Source organism: Armigeres subalbatus, chromosome 3 (assembly GCF_024139115.2).
Source record: "Armigeres subalbatus isolate Guangzhou_Male chromosome 3, GZ_Asu_2, whole genome shotgun sequence".
NCBI classification, from domain to species: domain Eukaryota; kingdom Metazoa; phylum Arthropoda; class Insecta; order Diptera; family Culicidae; genus Armigeres; species Armigeres subalbatus.
Window position 1 is genome coordinate 299641852 of NC_085141.1, and position 16963 is coordinate 299658814.

Sequence of the window (16963 nt, forward strand, 5' to 3'; positions counted from 1 at the left end):
CCCCCACAATTTGCACATTTAAATTTATTGGAATCTTCTCTCACAGGACATGCGTCCTTGGCGTGAGAGGTTCCACCACAAATCATGCATTTAGCATCCATGTGACAATGTTTGGTTCCATGACCCCACTTTTGGCACTTACGGCACTGTTTGGGGTTTTGAAATTTCCCCAGGCCTGCGGAAATGTTCCCATGTAACACGGACATGAGACCTCCTACAGGCCTTTTCCAAACTTTTCATATTATTTAGTTCACTTTTGTTAAAGTGAACTAAATAAAATTCTTGAGAAATACCCTTCTGGGAAGTAGCAGTGTGAGACTTCTTTTTCATCTTAATTACTTGGACTGGTGAAAATCCAAGTAATTGAGAAATTTCAATTTTAATCTCTTCCAGTGATTTATCATCACTGGGGAGACCTTTCAAGGCCACTTTGAACAATCGCTCAGTTTTGTCGTCGTATGTGAAGAATTTATGGCCCTTTCAGTTAGTTACTGAAGAAGACGTTTGCAATCGTCAAAGGATCCCGCCCGGAAAAACTCGGCATTCACGCTTCCTGGCAATTTGAAATGAAACCTTGATCCCCTGAAGGTTATTCAAAATCTCATTCCGGAAGCCAGAAAACTCGGCAACAGATACCACAATTGGCGGAATCCTTTGCTTTTTCGCATGAATCGAATCACCTGGGCTAGAGGTATATTCGATTTGCTCAATTTCATCATTAATCAAATCGAACTGATTGCTCAGTTCGATAGGAGAAGATTTATTTCCAATGTTAGAGTTATAGAAGGAATATCTGAAATCTCCAGCTTCCTTCTATTTTTCCGCGCTTTGACAGGACGGTCTTAAAACCTTGTTTCTTAGAAGGAAGTGGAGAATTCAAAGACTCCCCCTTCCTCTTGTTTTTATTAATGCTCATGGCTGAGCGTGGAGACGTGACCTTCTAAGAGTTTTTTTCCCAGAACGGTGTCCCTGCAGGATTACCACCGCTTGTCGGAATTTTACTTCCGCAAACGGGTCCAACGTAAAACGAAGGCACGGGTCCTTGCAAAGATCGTAACGGGATCAGTGGGTACAAATAGCGCTAAGAAGCACCGTTGAAATTAAAATAGCTTCGGGTAGTATTAAAAACTTCCTTCCGCAAAGAGAGAAAGAACCGCACAGCACGAAAGCACGATGCGGTCTGAGTGCGATTCTTTTGTTTTGTATTTTTCTCTGCTTCTCTTGGCTATGACGATGCCTTTCAGTCAGAAAGACAAAGCAGTAATAGCTTAGCCTACTCGGTTTGCCAACAGCGGGCTGAAGCTGATGATCATTCGGCACAAATTTCCTGTCCTTTTCTTTCAAGTGATATTATTCACCCATGCATTTATATAGGGCCCTCACTTTCAAGTACCAGCGAGTAAACTGAATGGGCTGTCACTGCGGGCTGCGTGTGCGCTGAGAAAAGAGGTCTTTTGTATACTTTATCTTTGATTGTTGCTGCTAACCATTTTCAGTTTTTACTGCTAGGAAGTGAGTGTGAACAGGCAATGGTATCAATATCCTACAAATCTCAGTCAGTGAAACTGAGAATTTGCACCACCGCTCATAACCTCCATAGTATCCAAAGTCTTGGTTCTTGGAACTTGTAGTAGGGGGAAAGACGGCTTTGGCAGGTTTTGTTCTATTATTGGCAGGGGGATTTTTGACGACCAAATTTTATGAAATTTGGCCACAATATTCTTTGATGTGCAAAGAATGTTTAGGCCAAATTTGAGCCTAGTCAGTCATAGAAAAACCCCCTGCCAATAATAGAACAAAACCTGCCAAAGCCGTCATTCATCCCTATAACTAGAAGATTTTTGAATCACCATAGTAATAATAATAATCTTGATTTCGATTAATTGATCTTGATAGAATCATTTAGCATTTTATATCATGTTTCAAACATGTTTCTGCGGAGTATTGGATAATGGCTATGAAATCAAAAGAATTCATGCCGTTTTGTTGAAAACGAGTTTTCCCTGATTTCTTGCAATGGACAACTGCAGTTTCTTAAATAAATAATTCAATATGTAATAAAATTATTAAAAATCTCCCATTCTACTAAACTAAATAAAAGAAGAAAAAATAAAATGATTCATTTAAAGCTTTCTCCTTCTTTAATGTCCAGGTGGTCCACCCACGCTCACATTCCAGAATGCGGCAGCGTTTGGCTTCCTTTTCTGTAGCCGAATACCGCAGACGGAACTCGTATGTTTCTGCTCCGGTTCTTAAACCCACCCTATCACGTTTTTCGCTTTTATACGCTCCTCAATCTTTTGCCAGGTTGCACCAGCAATCCACTCTTATCGCTGCCTGCACAGCTCACCCAGGTCGATTTTCTCGCTGATTTCGATTGGCATTCTTGGGCTGTTTACGCTGTCACCTTCCGTAACATTTAGTGCCCGAGTTCCAAGTTCCAAGTTCCAAGAACAAAATTTCTCTGTTGGTTTCTTGAACGGCTAGTTAGGTCTCAAGAACAGTAGGTTTCTGACCTAAGCGGCTGTGCACTTATTACGTAAGGGCTTATAATGCCAAAGGAGGTGGGGGTCTGTCTTTTTTCCTAGGGGGCCCACACACGCTCCGACATGTTGTACAACTTTAACTCCGCCCCTCCAACAAACGTAACTCCAACAAACGTAATATTTCGTCATTTTCTTTGTGTATATGCTGATGTGTTTGCAATGTGGTGCTTTTTCACGAATACTGAATAGGATTATTAGCAAATAGATTGTATTTGAATTCGAATGGGATTAGAATCTGATTGATTGTGTATTGAATTGAATTTTATTGGAACGTGAATGGTATGCTATTGGAATATTAGTGATGATGGATTGGAATGCGACTGAAATTTGTTTAGAGTTGGAATTGAATTTGATTGTGATTGGATTGGAAGTGAATTTGAATTGTATTGGAATCGGATTTTCACAGTCCATACAGGAATTCCTACAGATGCTCCTCCCGGAATTTATTCGGATGTTCCTCCTGAAATTTCTCCGGAAGTTCTTCCAGAAGTTTCCCTCAGAATTGCTCCCGAAGTTCCTCCGGAAGTTCATTCTGGAATTCCTTCAGAAGTTCCTCCCGGAATTTGTCCGGAAGTTCCTTCCGAAAGTTTTCCCGTAATTCCTCCAGAAGCTCCTCCCTGAATTTTTCCATAAGTTCCTCCCAGAATTCATCCGGAAGCTCATCCCGGAATTCCACCGGAAGTTCCTCCGGAGAATAAAATTGGATTGTTCCAAGTTCAAGTTCCTCCCGGAATTCCTCCGGAAGTTCCACCAGGAATTCCTCCGGGAATTCTTCCGGAAGTTCTTCCAGGTATGACTTCACATAAGTTTTTCCTGGAATTCCTCTGGAAGTTCCTTCTGAAATTCCTCCGGAAGTTCCTTCTGGAATTCATCGGGAAATTCCATTCGGAATTCCTCCATGAGCTCTTCCCGTAATTCCTCCCGGAATTACTCTAGAAATTCTTGCCAGAATTCTTCAGGAAGTTCTTCCTGGAAGTTCCTCCGAGAATTGCTGCGGAAGCTTCACCCGAATTCAACCGGAAGTTCCTCTTAGAATTCCTGCCGAAGTTCCTCTCGGAATTCCTCCGGAAAATCCTCCACGAATTTCTCGGGAAGTTCCTCCCGAAATTCCTCCAAAGTTCCATATTCAAGGTCCTTCCAGAACTCCTCCAAAAGTTCTTCCCGGAATTCCTCGGGAAGTTCCTCCCAGGATTCCTCTGGAAATTCCTCCGGAAGTTCTTGCCCATATTGCTCAGGAAGAATTCCACCGGAAGTTCCTCCAAGAATTGCTCCGGAAGTTTCATCCGAATTCAACCGGAAGTTCATCCTGGAATCCCTGCGGAGGTTCCTCCCGGATTTTTTCCGGAATTTCCTTCACGATTTCCTCGGGAAGTTCCTCTCGGAATTCCTCGGGAAGTTTGTTTCGGAATTCCTCTGGAAGTTCCTCCCGGATTCCTTCGGATGATACTCCCGGAGTTCTTCCCGCTGAAATTTGCTTCAAAAGTTCAAGCGTGAATTCTTCCGAAAACTTCCCCTGATTTTTTTTAGGTATGCTCCCTCGGAAATTCTATCAGTAATTCCGCAATCAATTCCTCTGAGAAGTTCTATAAAAGTTCTCTCTGGAGATGCTCTAAAACTCTTTTTGGATTACTTCTCCAACTCAACAAACATTACTCAAACACAATTCCAGAATTTGCCGCCAAAAATCCTAAAAAAATCTGCTATCTACTATCCTCCAAAATTTCTGCAAGAGTTCACCAGAAAAATTCTTCAGGTATTATCCGATAAATACTTTCAGAAATTACTTTTTTTCTTTATCAAATTTCTGAATTTTTGTGGAATATCTGAAGGAATGCTTAAAAATTAGAAGATATTCACGAAGAAATTTTTTGTTTGAGTCCGTGAACGAAACTTTTAGATAAGTTTTTGAAGAAATTGAAATTTCCAATGCAATTTCTGTAGACTTTTCTATGAAATTTCAATAAAAATACTCAAATAAATAACTGAAAGAGTTATATAAACTCTTAAAGGGATTGCGGGTGAATTGTTGTACAACATTTCCCGATGGAGGCATTCTCGAAAAAAAGTTTTTTTTCTTCCTAAAACAGTTTCTAAATTCCAAGGGAAATCTAATAATTGGAGGTATAGGTATAGGCCGAATAGGTCATTTGGCCGAATAGGTTAAAACAAACAAGCAATAACACTGAGCATTATTTTCCAAAATATCACACCCTCTTACATTGAAGGAAAATTTACTCAATTTCATATACTTTTTTTTTTTATTGAAATTTTTCCCATTTTTTTCATTGTATTGTATTGGTTGTATAAATTTTATGGAAAAAATATTTAGGAAAATTTTACGATTATCAAATGTTTCTAATTTCTTTATAGATATTTCTTTAATTTTATACAAAACAATCTATTTCTACATGTAATTTAGCTGCCAAATTATGACTTTACTATTTCACGTCCTGTAAAAAAATTCCTATCAATGGAATAAGTTTCCTATAAAAAAAATCATCCCACACCACATTCTTTCAACGTCATCACAGTACCTCTTTTAACTGCTGCTCCTGTTCCTCCTCACGGTGATCTGTCGCCGTACTTTTCTCCGCAGGTAGGGCTTTCGCTTTCCCACCGGTCATCACTCGAATGTGAACGAATGTAAACGTGTAAATGACGGTATCATTCCGACTGTTGTAATCCTGCTTCATATTGGTACCGATTCGGGACTGTTTGTAAATGCACGTGACTTGCATACACCGCACGTGAACCTGCTTCCTGATGTATTCAACGTAGGTGCAATAGACGGAACTAGATTTCGTATGGTAGCTGAAGAACAAACAAGGCTCCAGCCCTGTTAGCTCTTTGCTAGAGTTCGTGCGAATGCTAAACGGTATGACACGTGATTCCGGATTTGTCGTCTCCGGTAACGCACACTGTTCTTGATATGACCCAATGTCTACCCCAAACTTTGACGATGCCCTCCAGTGGTACCGAAAAGTTGGAGCTTCAAGCACTACAATCACCACGCACGATACCCGACACTGCATGACGCGTTTTAGGACACCACTTTATGACTCGATCGATCTCTACTGTCTTCGGGAGTCTGTGTCGAATGGGTTTATCTTGAACTTTTTTTTTACTCGGAATTGCCACAAGCCTCGAGGGGCTACTTCCGAATCCTTTGGTGGAAAGACATCAACTGAAGCTGCCGCGCGGATCTCTACTCTCAAATTATTTCACGCTTAAATTTCGGAATTGTTATCTACTAAAAGCGTCAGCGCGCCCCGGCAGCGAATCACTACCGGCTGGCTGTGGCCCCTTATCCGTCATCCGAGTCCAAGCAATGGCACGGCCAGCGACGGTGCGGTCAAGTGGCATCGAGTGCATCGTGACTCCACCACGGGGAAGGAGCGGAGGAGCAACAAAAAAAATATAAAGTGACGCATCGGCAAACTCATAAATTTCCACGGAAGGGTATGCGATGTCTCGAATGATGTGGAAAGAAAATTTCGTAGATTTTCTTTTTTGATTTGATGTAATTTTCATTTTTTTTAATAATAAAAAAGATCAGTAAAATGTCAAGCTTTTGTGGAATGGAAAGTTTGTAAGAAATACAATGGTCCATTAAATCAGTATACAGTATACCCCCGCTGATCCGACAAATGTATGGCCGGACTATCGGGGTTTCTCTCGTTAATCCGACTGTCAAATCCATACAAATGAACCAAAACAAAATCACAGCACAAATTTGAAAACTGACAGCATAATGTGTTTAAATGGGTGTTGATACTTTTTAATCCGGAAAATTCCGAATTAGCGAGATCCGGACTAACGAGTCGTCGTACTAGCGAGGTCCGGATAAGCGGGGGGATACTGTAGTCCTAAACAATATGTAGACCGATATTATAGGGGAACAAAAATTGGCATCAAACCACTACATAAATCTGTTTTTTTGCCTTTCACGTATACTAAGTATACATAAAGGCTATAGGATTACTCCAAAACCGAACTTTTGATAGAAGGCTCGGAGACCCATAGTGTTATGTACCAATCGACTCAGCTCGATGAATTGAGGTGATGTCTGTATGCACGTATGTATGTGTGAGTGTAAAAAAAAGTGAGACACACTTTTTTGTACTTAGTCTTATCCGATTTGTTTGCAACAGGTTGCATTCGACGCGGAATCCTTCCTAATTTTTCGCTATTGAAAATTGACCCAATCGGCCATTGCGTTTTGGAGTTATTTAAAAAACATTGTTTTTTCCCCATTTTTCCCAAGGGTGTTTTTTTCATAAACTGGTGCGATGCATTCAAATGAACGCAAATAAATGTGAATTAATGGAAATGACTGAATCTATCTCCCTAAAGTGCAATTGTGACCTCTTTTATGTGCTTCTCTTGTTACTCTTATGTATTTTTTTGTTTTATATTATACGAGAAAGGCACCATCACTGCTAGGTGGATTATTCTGGGTTTTTAATGAGTGTTTGTGATATTTCTCGGTGTTGCCTTTCCGACCTTTAATAGGAACAGCAAACACAAGAAGATACAAAGTAGGAACGGAAAGGAACGTACCCGGGATTAAACCCCATGAAATCCTGATTAAAAGGTAAAAGCGGTAGCCACCAGCTAGTCATTCATACTGTTCTCCGGAGATGCTTTCAAATTAATACTGCCCTGGGTGATTATACGCTCTAGCCTGCCTACTTTTCGTCAGTCAGCGATTAGTCTTTCAGCACTTCTTAGATAGCCAGAACGCCACTTCCATGTTGGAGCGTAGTTTGAGCTACAAGAGCAAAAAAACCTATTGCGGGTTGTGTTAATTAACTCCGATTGCGGAGCGTTCTCAAGAAAGGGCAACGTCGTGGATGAAATGAACTCTTAGGAAGATCTTTCTCAGCATGGTTTTTGTAGAGAATAGTTGGTAAGACGATAGTTGGGATATGAGGAAAGGCCGTTTGGCCGAAACTTATTTAGCTGATAACCATAAATGTCACTAGACCGATTAACACGTTAGGTCGATACCATCCAGGTCTAATCCCATTCCGAAAATGGCGTTTGGTCGAAAAAAACGAGTCAAGCACGAGACACTGAAGACGGCCTTATTGTTGAGGTCGGAATACGTATCTGTAAAGTTACAATCAAGTTGTAGAATAAAATGGAATAGCACTCGTTTTATGACAAGTTGAAAAACTAGTTTGGCCGAATAGGCGTTTGGTCGAAATGTGACGTAAGGAATGAGGAATGAGTATTGAGAAGTGAGTAGTGAAACGTCCCACTTATTACTTCTCATTCCGCATTTTTCCCTTCTCCCTTCATTTTTACTTTACACGACTATTTCGACTAAACGACTTTTTCGGTCAAATGGCTGTTTTGAGCATTGGAAGTAACATCGAAAACAGTTATGATATTGACTAGCAATACCTCCTTGTTATACGGGTTTTGGGACAGTTCGTCGAATGGACATTTAGACAAATGGACATTTAGTCGAATGAACATTTCGTCTAGAGGACATTCAGTAGATAGGACATTTAGTCGAGAGGACATTTAGTCGAATGGACATTTAGTCCAATGGACATTAAGTCGAATGTTAAAAAAGAATTTCAGAGTAATAGTACCGACCTAATTTAGTAAAATTATTAATTAGACAATGTTTGATTAAATAATCCACAAGATGCATGAATTACCTGATTTGCGGAATTCAGTGGACGTGATGAAGTTCAATCAGCAGCGGAAAGAAATGAACATGGAATGTAATAAGGATTTTTGCCTGAGCAAACGGAAACTTCTGGAGACCCTGGTGGACTACAGAAGCATTATTAACCTATAGGAACAGCAAAAAAAAATATGCTCCACTCTAATATTTTTGGCACAAGTTCAAAAATAAATGATTACAATATGATTTTGCCAAAACTTCATCGTAGTCGACTTTGGGACATTTCGTTGATTGACATGTAGTCGAATGACTTTTGACAAAATGACATTTCGTCTAAAGGACGATTAATCGATGGGACATTTGGTCGAATTAACATTTAATGAAAAGGAAAATGCTGCATAGGTTGACTTATTCTTTCCATGGAAACTCTGTCTTTCACTTAATATTCATACAATAATTAGTTCAGTATAAAATTCACTTCCAACCATAATTCGTTAATGGTTGGCAGAAAACTTTATTTCGACCACATGGTCATACGACCTAATGTCTTCTCGACCAAGTGTCATTCGACGAAACATCATTCGACCACCTGTCTTTTGATCAGGTGATGTAGATTCATTGTAGTTGGTTAGAGGGATTCGCCAAAGTCAATAGCCTGTTTGGAATATTTACCGTTTTCTATTTATTTATTGTTTTTATGAACCAATCTTTTTTTGATCAATTTTAAATGTGCAATAAATCAGTTAGTTTTTAACTATTATTGAACAAAGAAGTTTCGGACAGTTTTTGCAGTGCGATTTTGTGCAAAACAGCGAAAAAACAAGTGCTCTTTTTAGTGGAGGCGAGACATCAAATTTGGTCAGCACACGGAGGGGGAGAATCGGGGGGCGGAGGCTAAAAATGCGCACGATGGTGACGCCGAGGGCCACTCCTATCGCTTAGGGGACCCAGGAGAGGCCCAATGCAAGCGGAGAAAATAACCGTGACGACGCTACGGTACATTTACCGGTCGAAACTTATCATGGCTTATGGAACCGAGTATTACTGCTGCGGGAAGGGTTATTTGGCCGAAACTCATTCGTTCGAAAGCAATTTGCTACTAGGTCCAACAAACCATTAGGCCAAAATCCCTCTGAATGAAAGTTATTTGGCCGAACAAGTCATTTAGCCAAACGAGTCATTTGGTCGAGCAAGTCATTTGGCCAAACAGGTCATTTAGCCAAACAGGTTATTCAACCGAACAGTCATTTAGTCGAACAGGTCATTTGGCCGAAAAAGTCATTCAGCCGAATAGGTCGTTCGGCTGATTATGCCATTTGGTCAAATAGGTCATTTGACGTGTCACTTCTCAATTATCATTTCTCCCTTCTTACTGTGAAAACTGAGAAATGAGATGTTAGAAATGATGATCGAGAAGAGAGACATCTCACTTCTCACTTCGCACTCATCATTTCTTACGTCTACCTTCTTACTTCTCACTAATCATTTCTTACGTCTCACTTTTCACTTCTCACTAATCATTTCTTACTTCTCACTTCCCACTGTGAAAAGTGAGTAGTGCGAAGTATGATGTCTCATAACTCACTTCGCACTTCTCACTTTTTACAATGGGAAGTGAGAAGTAAGAAATGATTAGTGAGAAGTGAGAAGGAAGACGTCAGAAATGATGAGTGCGAAGTGAGAATTAGGATGTCAGCAACTCACTTCTCACTCAACATTTCCTTCGTCTCTTCTCACTAATTATTTCTTACGTCTCACTTCTCACTAATCATTTCTTACTTCTCACTTCCCACTGTGAAATGTGAGTAGTGCGAAGTAATATGTTTCTTAACTCACTTTTCACAGTAAAAAATAAGGAATGAGTAGTGCGAAGCGAGAAAAGAGACGTCTTACTTCTCACTAATTATTTCAAACTTCCCACTGTGAAAAGTGAGAAGTGAAAGGTGAGTAGTGAGACGTTTACTTCTCGTCTCGTTCTTCTCACTTTTAACATTCAGAAGTGAGACGTCTTACATCTCACTGCTCACTCCTCATTTCTAACTTTTCACTGTGAAGTGGGAAGAGCGAAATAAGAATAGAGACGCCTCTTTTCTTCCTCATCATCGAAGTAGTTTTTACAGTGTGAAGTGAGAAGAGCGACGTTTTTCACTTCTTACTGTGAAATGTGGGAAGAGTGAAGTAAGAAAAACGCCTCTCTTCTTACTCATCATTTCTAACATCTCATTTCTCACTTTTCCACAGTGAGAGAGAATGATTAAGTTAGAAAAGATGATTGAAAAGACTTCAAATGACATATTCGGCTGAACGACCTATTTGGCCAAATGACTTGTTCCGCCAAATGATCTAATCGGCTGAATCACCTGCTCGGTACAATGACCTATTCGGCCAAATAACCTATTCGGCTGTATGACCTTTCCGGTCAAATGACATTTGCCCAAATGGTTTGTTCGGCCAAACAACTTTCGGTCTAGTGTCCTTCGGCCGAATCTCTTTCGGCCAAACGGCCCTTCCTCGTAAGCTTCCTCGAAGGTGCGACCGAGGGAGCTCACAAAGAAAATCGCGGACATAGTTTTGTGCTAAAAGTCCGGAACTAGAGCTTTTTTAATCTCCTACTGAGGATGGAAACATTGAGCTACGGCACTCCGTTCTCCATAGTTCGCATTTGAACACTAAAAACTGTGTGGTGTCGAACTTTGATGCCGTTTCGCTACTTGACAACTATCTGCTGAGCCAGATGCAGAGCCTTGGCCTTTAAAAAATGTGCTGCATCCAAAAGAGGTCCCCAGATGGTAAGCTAACGAACACGCCCACTGTTATCCCTACCCTTTATGGTAGCGCAATCCCGGAACACATCGATTTCGGTCCATTGTGGTCCTATAATATTTTGCGATTCGGCCATACAAGCAAGAGATTACCTGGCGCCATTAAGTTATGCGAGAGTGGCGCCAAACACCACCACGTGGAAGATTCCACAGTCACGAATGAAGCCATCAATACTCGGGCCAGCCATCTGCAATGGCCCAATAAAGCATACTGGAAATTCTGCAAAAATCCCACCTTTCGCACATCCAGTAGAAAATGCTCTGTCTACGCAAAGCAGGTCGAAATCCATGGCGACCACTCGGATAAAATGGACACCGACATCGAATTCCAAACTCCAATCAAACGAGGACACGAGTCTAATGGTTCAGCTGATAGCAGAGATACAGCCACTTCCTACCCGAAACCGAAGCAAGGCACTGCTAGGAGAAACAAGTAAGAAGTTTGATAAGCTCAGTCAGCCTTTCTTCATCTCCAAACAAACCTTATCAAGATCTTTTCACCACCACCTTCAACAGTAAAAAGAAAAACGGCAAAAATGATAGAAATGTGCCGGCAATGATCTCAAGTCGTGCATTTGTAGCTCCAACTACAAAAATTTCTTCCATAAGCATCAACACACCTCTTCAACTCCAGTCCTGTCTTCCTGTCGAAAGATCCTTTCAAACACTAAAACCGGAGTTAACTTCGTCTATATTATACGATAAGCTTAACCGGAGTAAATTTGGTAAAGACTAGAGATGGGCGTTCAGATCCGGAACCGTTCAAATGATCCGGATCTTCAATGTGAGTGAATGATTCGTAGATCACTTTTTAAAAGACCCGGTTCACCAGATCAGTAAAATTCGTGAGCATTTAAAGACGAATGACAATTTGAAAAGAAAATTGTAAGTACTTTTTACATGTTAAATATGACTGTTAGAGAGAAAGGGAGGAAATATTGTATGATTGTGTCAAAAGAGTGAGCCTGAATGACAGCCGCTACGCCATTTTGCATTTTCCTCATGTTTAGTTCAAAAGATCCGATCCGGTTCAAAGATCCGGATCATTAAAGTGAATGACCCAGATCTGATCCGTTCAGCGAAGTGATCCGTTTTGCCCATCTCTAGTAAAGACGCTACCATCAAACCCGGCCCATCGAGTCATACCACTATCTCCCTAAGACCTCTTACCTCTGGCCTATATCATCCGAATCCCCAGAATACAACGCTGGCCGTCCAGTGGAACATATATATTAGAGTGGGGCGCAGTTGTATGAAAAACGCAAACTTCGTCCGATCAAGTGAGATCAAAGTTTTTCTGAAACTTTTTGGGACCCCTATCAACTGTGCAAAATATGGGCTCGATTGGTGGCGACCTCGCATGCCGCATCGCGTTTTAAATTTACATGGAGATTAGTATGGGAAAACTTACTTTTTCACATTTTTGCTATTAGCGGCTTCAATTTATCATCAATCACGTGACTCAATACGTTAGCATATAGTCTGGAAGATGCCGAAAGACTTTGCCGAAGAAGGTACGTAGCTGGAAGGTCTACAAAAAATGTTATTACGTTTCGAAAATTGATTGTTCAAACCATATGCAAGAAATCAATGTTTCTGCCAGCACTACCGGACTACCTATGGTTATCGAAGGGCAAAACCCATCTTCCTTCTTGTCGGTTTATTTTTCTTTGTGAAATGATTCAGAATTGCTCCCATGAGCTCTAAAACTCTATAAGATCAATTATTTTGAAATAACACTTAGTTAAATTATTGGTCTACGTAGTTCGGCAGTGCTGGCAGAATAAACGGTTTTTTGCATATGGTTTGAACACTCAATCTTCGAAACGTTATAACTTTTTTCGTGAACGTTCCAGCAACGTGCCTTCTTCAGCAAAGTTTTTCGGCATCATTTGGGTTATACTTTAAAACAATGTCCCTCTTGGTTTACATTAAACTGAAACCTCCAGTAGTAGAAATATAAAAATATACATTCTCCCATACTAATTTCCATACAAGCTTCAAACGCGTTGCGGAAAGCGAGGAAGCAACCAATCAGTACCAAATTCTGCAAAGTTGTTCAGGACCCAGAATGGCTTCGAAAAACCATTGATTTGAAAAAATGACCATGACGCCCCACTCTAATATATATGGTTTTCAAAATAACTTCAGTGCCCTGGAGCTATTGCGAATAAGTCAAATCCTGTTATCAGCGCGCTGCAATAAATCCATCGAACCTTAGCTGATGCTATGGATCAAATCCTTAGAGCCAAGTACCGGTGACTTACCGAGGTCGGCGCAAACGTTTATTAGTCAATCGCAGTCAAAGTGCTGGATGGCTTATCATTTACTCAGGTGGGGCTAGGAGCTATAGTGGCCATTTTCTGTCACACTGGTTTCCATCTACTTTCCGAACGAAAAGCTGCCGAACTTGCAGAAAAAATCTCGAATGATTTTATAAGGCCGCCACTAGCTTCTGCCGCTAACCGCAAGGCGAGCACATCTGTACATGGGGCTCCATATACAGATGTGCTCGACTTGCGGTTAGCGGCAGAATAGTTCTCGGTAATATTAACGATCACCACTGAGCTTGGAAAAGCCGCAAGAACAACTAACAACGCGCTGGCTCTATGAGCAAATCGATTGGAACCTCTTCCGCAATTAGATTGCAATAAAGCTGGACAGGCAACCGCAGTCAACGGCCCATGAACTCACTGACTGACGCAATCTTCCCGGTAGCAAAAAACTGCATTCCCAAAACAAGCCCAACCCCAGCACGGAAAGTCCTCCATGTCACAAAATGCGTAGTTAAAAAACGGCGTAAAGCACTTCGAGCCTTGAAAAGGGCTAAGAAACGGCTGCCTCTCGTTAGCCCCGACAACATCTTCACATTATACCAAGGAGCAATGAGCCAAGTGTCGTTAATTCATTCACAAAAACAAAACTGTTTTGGACAAAATTCCTGGATTGTTTTAGCAGTGACCAGTCTGCAACAGAGCTTTGAGGAAAAATAAACTGCATTCAAGGGAAACGTCGCTCCGAGCCCATATCCATTCTAGCTTACGGCGCAGCTCAATATTTTGTAAGCAACGACCTACTGGACCACAGGCAGCACACCTTCCGGGAAAAATGTGGCACTAACTTGTACTCCGCATAGCTGAGTCAGATCCCAGATGAGGAGAAGAATTCCGGCTACCGCGTGGAGCTGGTCTCACTAGACATATCTCTAGGGCTTACAATAGAACGTGGACTCCAGGCGTACCTAAACAACATTGGAGGATCTCCTAAAACTTACTTTAACTTATAAAAAAAATCTTCAAGAAATTAGGAGAGATTTCAAATGTTAATAGGATCTTTATTTTTCGATGGATTTTATTATCCATCGATTCGGAAACAATCCGTTTTCCAAATTCATTGAAACTATTGATAGTCAACGTTAAACTATTGGAAACTTATTTTCTTACCAATCCTAATAAACAAATCCATAATTAACCAATCCCGTTCAAATATCCCCAACACGGACATCAGATTGATGTAAGTTACGGGCCTTTTGGACCACTGCTACATTTTCCCTGTGTATAAAAAGACTCGTGTTTCGCGCACGCGCGTTTCATTTTCAAGAGCGGCGGTAGGCGTCCAAAAACAGTCCCAGCGACAACGGCTGCTGTCGCAGCGGTAGTGGTGCAGCAGAAAATGTTTCGCTACGGTGGCCGTCATGGCAACAGCAGCGCGTCATTTACGTCCGTGTACCAATCAGCATCGGAGGCAACCGATTGTGGTTTGCAAATTCTCCAGTGAAATTTTTGCGCCTGATTCTATGTTCGGTTATGTGCTGTCAGTGATTCAAAATGCGTATTGTTGAGAAGAGAAATAGGGTTTCTCACCCCATTCCCGGCCTAACATGCGCACGGCTGCATTATTTAATTGATATTTATGACTAGGGGCAACTTTTCTGAATTTTGTGGGCCGTGTAATATTGCGATGGGGTTCACCTCTGCTTCAAAAATAGTTATTCTTGCTAAACACCGCTTGAAAAAGCTTTTATTTGATTTAAATTAACATGGTGCAGCACTCATTTCAGTCATACGCGATTGCTTATCCGGCATACCCCAAATCTCCTCGGCATACGCAATATTTTACTCAAACTCTCAACATCTTACTCTCATTCTCTCTCTCGGGACGGTAGAAAATGCGACGTAAACAAAAATATGCACGTTCCACGACAACAAGATGCCAGATGGTATCATTCATAATCATTTTTATTTGGTTGAGAAGATATATCTAGACCAACATTTGAAAAAGGCGTAACAGCCAAAATTTATTCCTTCTGATTCTTTGTCCACATATATAGCTATATATGTAGACCAAGAATCAGGAGGAATAAATTATGGCTGTTACGCCCTTTTCAAATGTTGGTCTAGATATTTACTCATCCAATTTTTTTCCAAATACTTAAAAACAATAATTTTTCCACTATTGAAATCGAGAGGATTATAAATAAATGATAGCGTCAACGTATTAGACAGTTTTCCTATTAACGATGAAGGATTATCTTCATACTAAAATAAGACTTATGGCCTTTTGGCAGCACTGTACAGCTAGAAGTTCTTGGGCCGAGGTGATTTTTGTTCGGTTTGAGGATACATTTTAAATGTATTCCAATATGTTTATATAAAATCTAGTGATACGTACAATTACAAAAGATTAAAGTGCGTGAGTTTAGCATTATTGTGTGGTGATAAACAGCCTGAAGCAATGGTTGTATCGAGCACTGTGACGATTTTCAGGTAGGTGTTTATTTGATGATACCGTTTTGTAAAAGTGGAAAGAATCACTTCGGCTCAGTGGTGTTGCAACGAAGAGCAAAAGTTTGAAATCTACATTTTTATTTTCTATAATTGGACCGATTAGGAGTGAAATAAATGGTTGAAAAATATTGAGTATTGTGCGAGATAAATAGGAGACTTTTTTAAAATGATCAATCATAAACCTACGGCTACTAAACAGTATAAATCATTAGCTTTCTGTGCAGTGAGCCGGGAATGGGGTCCATAGGCCCAAGTAGTAATTTACCCTAAGTGAAAGTTGATTCTTGACGAACGAAACATAATCGCTTGGCGTCGGAAGCGAAATCATGGCGTCAGTGTAGCTCCGAGCAGCGGCCGTCGGCGAGTGATTGCTGCAGTGATTGGAAATTGAATCGTTTCCGAGATGAATTTTATTCAATGTGTAAAGAATAATCGCTTGGCGACGGAACAAAGTTACCATCAATGCAATAAATTTATTCGCATGATGACTGAAGAAAAATCGATGGCAATAAGAATGGCTAGTACTACCCAGCAATACCACAAAGGCATCGATCAAAAATGATTCGATATCTATCAAAAGTAGTATTCTCTCTGCGAGCAGGGTTATTCGATAATTATTGGGCTGTTACTTTTAAGTTTAATTCTCCAAATGAGACAGACCTTAAACCACTAACAGTACAGAACCAAACTCAGAATCTAACGAAAAAAATTAAATAGTTATGCACATTATTGAGAACAAATCGGTTCTTGTCAGAACCAACATTATATTCGTAGGAAAGTAAAAGGCTGCACTGACTGTGGCTGTAGCATATTCATGACCAGTATTTTTTTACTAGAATGCGTATTAAAAAGGCTCCCGATCAAGTGCTCTTTCTCACTATGGACAGTATGAAACAGGTGCTAACAAGAAGATGTAAAAATCTAAAAGCCTATGATACTCTGAAATAGCACGCGTTGTTGTATTCAAGTGCCCTTCTCGTCACATTGCGTTCCCAAATACCAGAAGAAAAACATAGAGCACTAAATATCGCATACCCCAACTTCCTCAAATCCGCGGTACGAATGGAGATAAGGTTCACATATTAATGCAACCCCTTCCAACGCAATGGATGAAAGCATCTCTTGCACCTAAAATTGGAGAAAATTTGCCAGGTGCCGAAAGAAAGA

At 40.6% G+C, this 16963-nt stretch overlaps 1 protein-coding gene across 7 annotated transcripts in view; it reads right to left on the minus strand.

Moving 5' to 3' along the window:
• The window catches only part of LOC134224959 (myosin-IIIb-like), a 411175-nt gene that overhangs the window by 107964 nt on the left and 286248 nt on the right, over positions 1–16963 (minus strand). The gene's annotated exons all lie outside the window — the stretch shown is intronic.